This window comes from Canis aureus, chromosome 38, assembly GCF_053574225.1.
Source record: "Canis aureus isolate CA01 chromosome 38, VMU_Caureus_v.1.0, whole genome shotgun sequence".
In the NCBI taxonomy this organism is placed as follows: Eukaryota; Metazoa; Chordata; class Mammalia; order Carnivora; family Canidae; genus Canis; species Canis aureus.
In genome coordinates, this window is record NC_135648.1 from 1,724,342 (window position 1) to 1,733,290 (window position 8,949).

Below are 8,949 nucleotides of genomic sequence, written 5' to 3' on the forward strand. Positions count from 1 at the left end.
ATCACTGCCTGGCCAAAACGGAAGTCCTCTCTGGCCAGGAAGAGACCTACTAATGCGCCATATATAATTATAAACACATTATACATCTCACCAGAGAGAAAGCTGCCTTCAGAGGCCCTAAACTTGTTAACTACTTCTGTTTTTTTCAACAATGATTCGGTTTTTCCTTCTGGCATTCTTCTCATAGATCATTTCAAACACACATGCCCACTTGAACTTTTCTGATTATAATGAGACAGTCTTTCCATTTAAAAACTATTCAAGCTTCATGTATAAGTTTTCTACTGCTGCTGTAACAAATACTACAAATTCGGTTGCTTAAAACAGCATAAATTTATCATCTTATGGCTCTGGAGTTCTCACTGGCCTAAAACTAAGGTGTCAGCAGGACTGTGTTCCCTACCTAAAGGTCAATCCTTTATCCAGTTTCTGTAGGCCACCGTATTCCTTGGCTCCTGGCCCCCTTCCTCCATACTTAACGCCAGGAACATGACACCTCTGAGCACTTTGCACGAGTCACATTTCCCTCTACTAGAGAAGTTTCTCTGATTTTAGGGACTCATATGATTAGGTTGAGCCCACCAGGAGAATCTCCTCATCTCAGGATCCTTAATTTATTCATATCCGCAAAGTCCTTTTACCATATAATGTAAATATTTAAATATTTTGGGAATTAAGAGGTAGATATGTGGAGGAGAGGTGGTGCATTACTCCGCCTACCACTCCTTCCTAGGTAACAATGGTCTGTAATGTATTTTCAAAGGCCTGGGGGAGAAAAAAAAATGTATTCAAAGAGTTGTTACAACTTGAACATGCCTTTCTAAGCTGCATCTTGGAACATCTCTTTGAAGATTTAAATAACACAAGTGAGATTTAACAGATTTGGACATATATCAAGAATATATCCTCTTTGGGATGCCTGGCTGACTCCGTCAGAGCATGCAGCTCTTGACCTTGGGGTCATGAGTTTGAGCCCCACATTGGGCATAGTGTTTGCTTTAAAAAAATTGGGGGCAGCCCTGATGGCCCAGCGGTTTAGTGCCGCCTGCAGCCTGGGGTGTGATCCTGGAGACCCGGGATCCAGTCCCAAGTTGAGCTCCCTGCATGGAACCTGCTTCTCCTTCTGCCTGTGTCTCTGCCTCTCGTTTTCTCTATGTCTGTCATGAATAAATAAATAAAATCTTAAAAAATAATAAAATTTTTAAAAAAATTTTTGGAAAGAGTACATTGTCTCCTTTCATCAATTTTAAATGTATGTGTTAAACAACAGAAAATGTACATTAAAATTAATGAGTTTATTCTGTACAGGAAAGGAAACAATCAACAAAATGAAAAGAGAGAAATTAAATGAGAGAAAATCTTTACCAATCATGTATCTGATAAGGGATTAATATCCAAAATATATAAAGAACTCCTACAACTCCATAGCAAAAAAATTAAAAATGGACAGAGGTTCTGAGCAGACATTTTTCAAAGAAAGACATGCAAATGGCCAACAGGTACATGAAAAGGGGCTCACCATCACCCATCATCAGGAAATGCAAAGCAAAACCACAATGAGATACCACCTCACACCTGGTAGAATGGCTATTAGCAAAAAGACAAATGGTAGCAAGCGTTGGCAAGGCTGCGGAGAAAAGGAAACCCTCATGCCCTGCTCATGGGAAATGTAAATTGGTGCAGCCACTGTGCAAACCAGTATGGAGGTTCCTCAAAAAAACTAAAAAAAAAAAATGGCCCTATGATCCATCAGTTCACTCCTGGGTGTTTATCCAAAGAAAACAAAAACACTTAAGTCAAAAAGGTGTATTATGCACTCTGTCTTCCTTTTTTTTTTTTTTTAATTTTTTTTTATTTATTTATGATAGTCTCACAGAGAGAGAGAGAGAGGCAGAGGGAGAAGCAGGCTCCATGCATCGGGAGCCCGACGTGGGATTCGATCCCAGGTCTCCAGGATCCCGCTCTGGGCCAAAGGCAGGCCCCAAACCGCTGCGCCACCCAGGGATCCCCTGCACTCTGTCTTCCTTGCCGCGTTACATACACTAGCCAAGACATGAAAACAACCCAAGTGTCCAATGGAATGAATGAATACAGAAAATGTGTGGGGTGTATATGTGTATGTGTGTGTGTGTGTGTGTATGTGTGTGAGAGACAGAGAGAGAGAGGGAGAGAGAGGGAGGGAGGAAGAGAGATACGATGGAATGCCAGTCAGCCATAAAAATAGAATGAAATCTTGCCATTGGTGATGACATGGACGCATCCTGATGCATCTTGAGAGGATTAGGCTAAAGTGAAGTAAGTCAGACTGGGAAAGACAAATGATACGGTCCCGCTGTCAGGGGAGGTCACCAAAGACCGGACTGCTGGTTGACCCATGAGCTGGACCCAGGCAATCAGAGGCTCCTCGGCGTCACCGTGTCCTTGAATGTGGGCTCCACTTGGCTTTGCCTCCCAGAGGCTGCCCCAAGGACACAGCCTGGAGGTAATGACGTGGCACTGAGGGCATCTGGCCAGTGTATGCGAATAAACCCAGCTGGGGCTTCTATATGACGTTTTAAGACTTGGGGGGCAGGTGCAGGATCCACCCCTCTGGCTCCCACGTGAGACAAGCCTCCTGTATAAGTCCCTTCGCTTATTAAACCTGCCACCTCCCAACCTGGAGGGGTCATCTCTCTCTCTCTCTCTCGCTCTGGTCTCTTTCTGCCCTCCACATACGGGGCCACTTTGAGATTATACCCAGGAAACTCCCAAGAGGGTAATGAACCGGCCTTCGCTTACGTGTAGAATCTAAAACGACAAACAAATCCAAACTCCTAGATACAGAGAGCAGATTTGTGGCTGCCAAGGGTGGGGAGTCAGGGGTGGGGCAATGAGTGAAGATGGTCAAAAGGTACAAACTCCCAATCATAAAATAAATCCGTCTTGCGGATTAAAGTACAACAGGCTGACTGCGGTTAATAATACTGGAGGATATATTTGGAAGATGCAGAGAGAGTAGACCTTACCATCTCTCATCCTAAGAAAAAAAAATGTGTAACTGTGTGCGGTGACAGATGTTAACCAGGCTTCTCGTGGTGATCATTTCTCAGTGTAGACAAACACAGCGTCATTACACCTGAAACTAATATAATGTTGTGTGTCAATTACATCTCAGGAAAAGGACTTAATAGGTTTATGAAACAAAAGTGATAAAAATGAACTGTGAAATCGGTACAAATTATTATGAAATTGAAAAGTAAATTGTAACGAAAATGTTCAGATTCTATCAACAACGTAATTCAATAAGGGAAATAGACAAATTCTGAATAAATAGGCACTTGGATTGTTTCATAATCCAGTTAACAAGGAGGAGAAAACCATCTGAACGCGTTGGGGATATATTAGATTTCCTGTTGATTTGACATAAAATATCGACATTGATAGAGCTTGCGTAACTCATATTAGTACCCTACACTCAGAACCCATGGCAGGTTGGCTAATGAGGGCCATCATATCAAAGAACATTTAAGAGTAATTACTGAACAATGTCCTGAAATCCTTACAGCTCATGTGAGAAACTTAGCCCAGATTCTCCCAAATTTGACAATAAGAAACATTGATCTGATGTTGCCAGGAGCAAATAGCAAAACCAAAGAAACGCCCTAATGTATTAATAATAATAAAAGTGTCGATCCGTCCATATCAGCAGAAAGAATGAATTATCGCTCTGTTCTGTCTGTATAAATAATATAAAATCGCTGTCATTGGGAGACAAAATAAACAGCCAGAAAAGGGAAGGGCGGAAGCGATTTTTGAGTCGTCCCAGCCAGTGAATTCACTTACTTCTTGTTACTCTTCCAGATGTTAGGATGTTTATAGTTTTTGCCAGGTTTTGAAACATTTCTCATTTGTCGTGATTCATTACCCTAAATCAATGTTTACTCTTGCCATGAATGTCGCATTAATAAGTTTGTCTTGCTTGTCTTCAGTGGGCCCCACAGAGCCTGTCCCACCCCTGATAAGTAGGGAGGCAGCCTTCCCCTTCTCAGCAAAACTTGCCTCCAAAGGGCGGCCGGCCCTGGCCGTATCTGGTGGGGGCCGGGGTGGGGTGCCCTCGCTGACCCCTCCCAGCCTCAGCTCCCTCCTCCCTGCTCCTCCCTGCCGCTGCCTCCGGCCTCTCCCACCTTCTCCCGGGCGCCCTTCCTTCGGCTGCCCTGCATCTGGAGCATCTGCTTCCTGCAGCCCCAGCCCCAGGCTCTCTCTCTTCCCTCCATCCCAGCTGCCCAGCCAGCCCCAGGGGACAGCAGTCCGGGGGGGGGGGGGGGGGGGCAGGGGGGAGGAGGGGGCGGCAAGGCTGGAAAGCCAGAGGAAGAGCGCAGGTCCTGACTCCCTGCCTGACCCCAATTCCACCCCGGGGCTCCCTGACTCTTCCTACCACCACGTTGTCACTCCCAGAGGAGCCTCCAATTACACCCGCAGTCCCCCAGGCTTGGCGCTGTGCTCACCCCCCCCACCCCAGCCTCCCTACCCCCCCCACCCCCCCACCCCCCTGCAGCCCCTTCTCAGCCGCTGGGCCTTGGAGCCCCCCGGGTGCCGGCCCCACCCTGCAGGCCTCCCCAGCTGCTCCCCACACTGGCTAAGGCCAGACAGATAAGAATTTTGACTCTGATGAATCAGCGCATTTAGATGGGAGGAGCCTGGGAGATAAGACCCAGCGGAGCCAATGGTTAAAATGACAAGTCTGGTCACTCACTGGAGCGTGTCTCCTGTCCTAAGAGCTCTGAGAAGGGAGACTGAGGCCCTGTTCCCCTCTGTCTCTCTCTATCTCTCCGTGCTTAAACTGCATTTAGGAACCTGCACTTCGCAGGCCAGGGATCAGCGATGCCCAGGCTCCCGAGTGGCTTGGGGGTATCAGGGCCACAGAGAGAAAGGCCAACGGGGAGAGGCTCCCAGCATCCCGTGGGGGAGTCGGTGTGGAGCGCATGTAGTTCCTTGCTGGCTCTGGTTGTCCCTGAACTCCTTGATACTCAGGCCTCCAGCGCCGGGCGGGGGGGGGGGGGGGGGGGGCGGGGGGGGGGGGGGCCCTCCTCTCCCCAGACCGGCCTCCTTGCCCTCCCAGCTTCTGCTTCCCTTGTCGGGGTGACCAACCGTCCCTAAAGGGAGTTCTGGGGATGCTCATTCAGTTCTCAGGAAAGCACGTTTCTTCTCGGCGGGTTCACAGCCAGGAAGTCCATCTAGGCCAGCCTGGACGAGGCTCCCCTATGACTTGTGCTCCCCATACAGCGAGTGAAGAAGGAAAGGGGTGACTAATTTTGGAGCCAGACCAGCAAGGTTAGAACCCTGGCCCGGCTGCTCACAGCTGAGAGCCCCTGGGCCACCTGCCTAACCACCTGGGCCTTGTGTCCTCGTCTGTGACGCCAGGTAATAGGCGAGAAGAGGCACTGCGCCGACCAGGCTCGAAAATCAGTTTGCACAAAGTCTGGTGGTTTTCCTTCCTTTTCCTCCCCCAGAGCTGGGGGCGGGGGTGCGTGGGGGGCGGTGCGTGGGGGGCACTATGCAGAGGCGGGGGGGGGCACATCTTTGTCCTCCTCGTGGCATAAACATGGTCAGGAATCAGACTGTAAATCCTCTAAGTTGCAAGGATGCCTGCAAGCCTATCTCACTACCCCCTTCTTCCTGGAGCACTTGAACTCTCAGAACGGCCTTCAGTTCCTCCCAAAGCAGAGTAGAGCTGAACACATAAATAAACACTTGAATGCATGAATTATTTTACTGAAAGCATTTGCTGCCTTCCCTCTTTCTTCAAAACTCTTTTTCCTGTCCTTCTAAACTTCGGGGCCCTCAGGCTACAGCAGGGGAGACCCTGCAGGGGGCAGGGAGTGGGGAGAGAGTGGGAAGACCAAGGAGAAAGATGGTGAGCACCGAGGAAAAGCAGGGAGGAGAGGGGCTGGGGGGATGCGGGGGTGGGGTGGGGAGGAGGGGTGGGGTGTGCCTGGAGGCCCCGGTCCAGAGGGAAGAGGCAGGGAAGCAGGGGAGAGGCACCACCCTCCCTGGTCTGGGTGGGGGTGACGCTGGGAGCGGACCGAACCTCCAGAGCACTGCCCCCCGCCCCCCACCTGGCCATAGTCCCCCAGGGCATGGCGCCTGCAGGCTTAGGAGACCCACTTTAAGGAATCTGCAGCCTCCGCCCCTCTTCAAAACCGCATCTCCACCCTCTGCCTGCCCCAGGTCCCTGGTACCCCGGACACGCCTCCGCACGCCTGGCACCAGCCTCCCCTCCTACGTGACCAGCACAGACCCTGGACTGCTTGGCGGATGTTGAGATAAGGCCAAGGAGGGAAAGCCGCCAAAGCCCGGAAGTTACACAGCCCGTTTCCCCTGGCAACCCCGCCACAGTGGCCCAAACAGAGCAGGGGGGTGGGCAGGGACGACTCTCATCCAAGGCCTTGGGCCAGGGCCCTCCCAGACCTCAGTTTTCTGGTTGGAGAAGCTTCTCTCTGCATCTCCTAGGACAGGGCTGCCTAAGAATTATGGAGGAAGCCAGCTTAACGTGCAGATTCAAGAGCACCCCCAGGAGCACCACCATGGATTCCCAGGGGGTCTAACAGGACCAACTGAATCTGCATTTGTAACCAGCTCCCCCCCCCCCCCCCGCCCGGGGTGCCTGCCGCATTGGCAGTGTGAGACCCCTTGGAGGACAGGATATGTCTGAGCGGGTTGGGACTCCTTGTGGCAGGGCTGGGGGAGAGACAGGAGGGGGCCCAGGGCAGCCCAGCCACCCTGTGTCTGCTGGAGCCCACAGCCAGCCCCAGCCCCAAGGATGCTTCACTTTGGGTATTTTCAATGTCCAGGCAGTGACCAGGAGTCCAGAGATCTGGATTCTAGAACATGCAGAACCAGTGCAAAACCACAAACTCCCACTGAGCTGGCTTCTGGGCCAGGTACTGCGACGCCAGAGGAGGATACACGAGGGTGTCAAGGATGCGGGGACCTTGAGCAAGCTACTTACAGTGTCTAGGTGTGTTTTTCTCTTTTCTCCAAAGGCTGTACAAATACTAAAGCCACCCCAAGAGGTGACAACTAATAGATCTGGAACTAATGGATCTGGGAGTGCCTCGGAGGCGCACCTCTCTGTCTGCCCCGGTGGTTTTGCAATAGATTTGTTGCCAGAGGTAAAAGCTGGACAGTCAGGAGCCCCCAGAAAGTCAGAGAACCTTGAGGATGGGAGCCCTGAGCTGCAAGACCCAGGGGCTGGGCCTCGGGGTCCCTCCATCAGCCTTTTCCTGAAGCTTCCAGATCTTCAGTGGCCTTGGAGGGGTGGCAGCTGTGCAGCTGAACTTCCTGCACATCTTCTGAGGCCTGACCTCTCGCTTCCTCACTGCAGCCCTGGCCTCCACCCACAGAGAAACCGCAGTCGGTGCTGGCTGCCAGCCTGAGCCCCTCCCCAGGTCAGCCAGCTCATAGGGGAGCCCAGAGAAGGGCAAGCAGTGAGCTTGGGCTGCTTCGATCACCAGCTCAAATCCCAGTTCAGCCAGCTGGGTTCTGAAGTTACTTTGGCTCTGAGCCTCAGTTTCCCGACCTGTAACATGGGAGAGAAGAGAAGAAGAATCTGTGGCACTGTCCAGCCCCCCAACCCCACCCCGGTCCTGGATTTCCGGTCCCGGGGACGCAGCACCCCTCACCTCGTGGCAGAAACCCTCTTCTTCGCTCGCTCTCCGCAAAGCAGGAGCCAACCTGGAAATCCATCCGCTCCTTCTCGTGCCTGCTGAGCCCCCCTGGCCCGGGCCGCTGTCACTCCAGCCTGAATCCGCGCAGCAGCCTCCTAAAGTGGGTCTGCCTCCGGGTCTCCCCAGCCCCAGGCCTTTCTCTGCCCTACGTCGAAGAAAGCCTTCTAAATAAGACACAACTCTCAGCTCTTCAGCCTCCTGCTTCAGTCTCCTCAGTGGTGCCCCAGGCCCTGAGGAAATATCCAGAATCTTTCACTTGACTTTGAAGCTCCTTGGAAGAGCTGTCCTGACTTCCCTTCTCAAGTGCATTCTCAGCCCATGAGCTGGCCCTAGCAGTGGGGTTCTGCACATTCCCACTCCAGGCCAAGCCCACGCTGCACCCCTGACCCCCCTACCCTCTCCTCGCCACCATGGGCCACGCCTTCATGCTCTGATTGTCCCTAAACCCCCAGCTCAGACTTCAGCATCTTCCAGAGAGCCTCACTGATTGCCTCCCTTCAAGGCTGGGCTGAGTGCCCTCCTGTGGGGTCCCCCTTCACCCCACACTCCCCTTACCGCCCCCATATCACATTATAACAAGCTCTTTGCTTTTCTGGCTCCTCCCAAGAGGGCAGAGACTCTACTTGCCTTGCTGATGGTATATCCCCCAGCCCCAGCACATACCTTACCCTAAATGGGTACTCAAGAAATATTTGTTGAGGGGCATGTGGCTGGCTCAGTGGATTAAGTGCGGGACTTCAGCTGGGGTCATGATCTCAGGGTCCTGGGACTGAGTTCCTCCCACTCGGCAGGGAGCCTGGCTGTCCCTCTGCTGCTACCCCTCCTCACACGTGCTCGCTCTCAAATAAATTTTTAAAATCTTTAAAAAAAAAAAAGGAAATATTAGTTGAAATAACTGAAGAGCAAATACGAACGACAGATAAAAAGCTCATAGCACAGCAACCAGCACGATGCCACACAGTCGCCACCATGACGGCCCAGTCCACACGGAGCCATACTTTCTTGCTTCTCTAATGGAAACACGATTCAAAACTCAGGTTCTCCCGGGATGGGGGGGGGGGGGGGGAATGGGAGGCAGCCCCAGTGTCTGAGTCATTTTTGCTCTCCTCCCCCTCATACCCCATGATGTTGAGCTGTCCCTACCCAGACCCTGGTTCTCACCCCAGCCCAGGCCTCTACGCCAACCCCACTCCAGGATGGAGGGAGTGGCCCTCACCCACACTGACAGCTGACCTCTGACCAC

General features: G+C 51.9%; 1 long non-coding RNA gene across 1 annotated transcript; it reads right to left on the reverse strand.

Moving 5' to 3' along the window:
* Positions 1-6,984: 6,984 nt before the first annotated feature.
* LOC144307287 (uncharacterized) lies at positions 6,985-8,738 on the reverse strand. The gene is made up of 2 exons (XR_013374193.1): positions 7,662-8,738; positions 6,985-7,558 (listed from the first exon to the last, which is right to left on the reverse strand). It is a non-coding gene; the product is annotated as an uncharacterized LOC144307287 (long non-coding RNA).
* Positions 8,739-8,949: the final 211 nt, after the last annotated feature.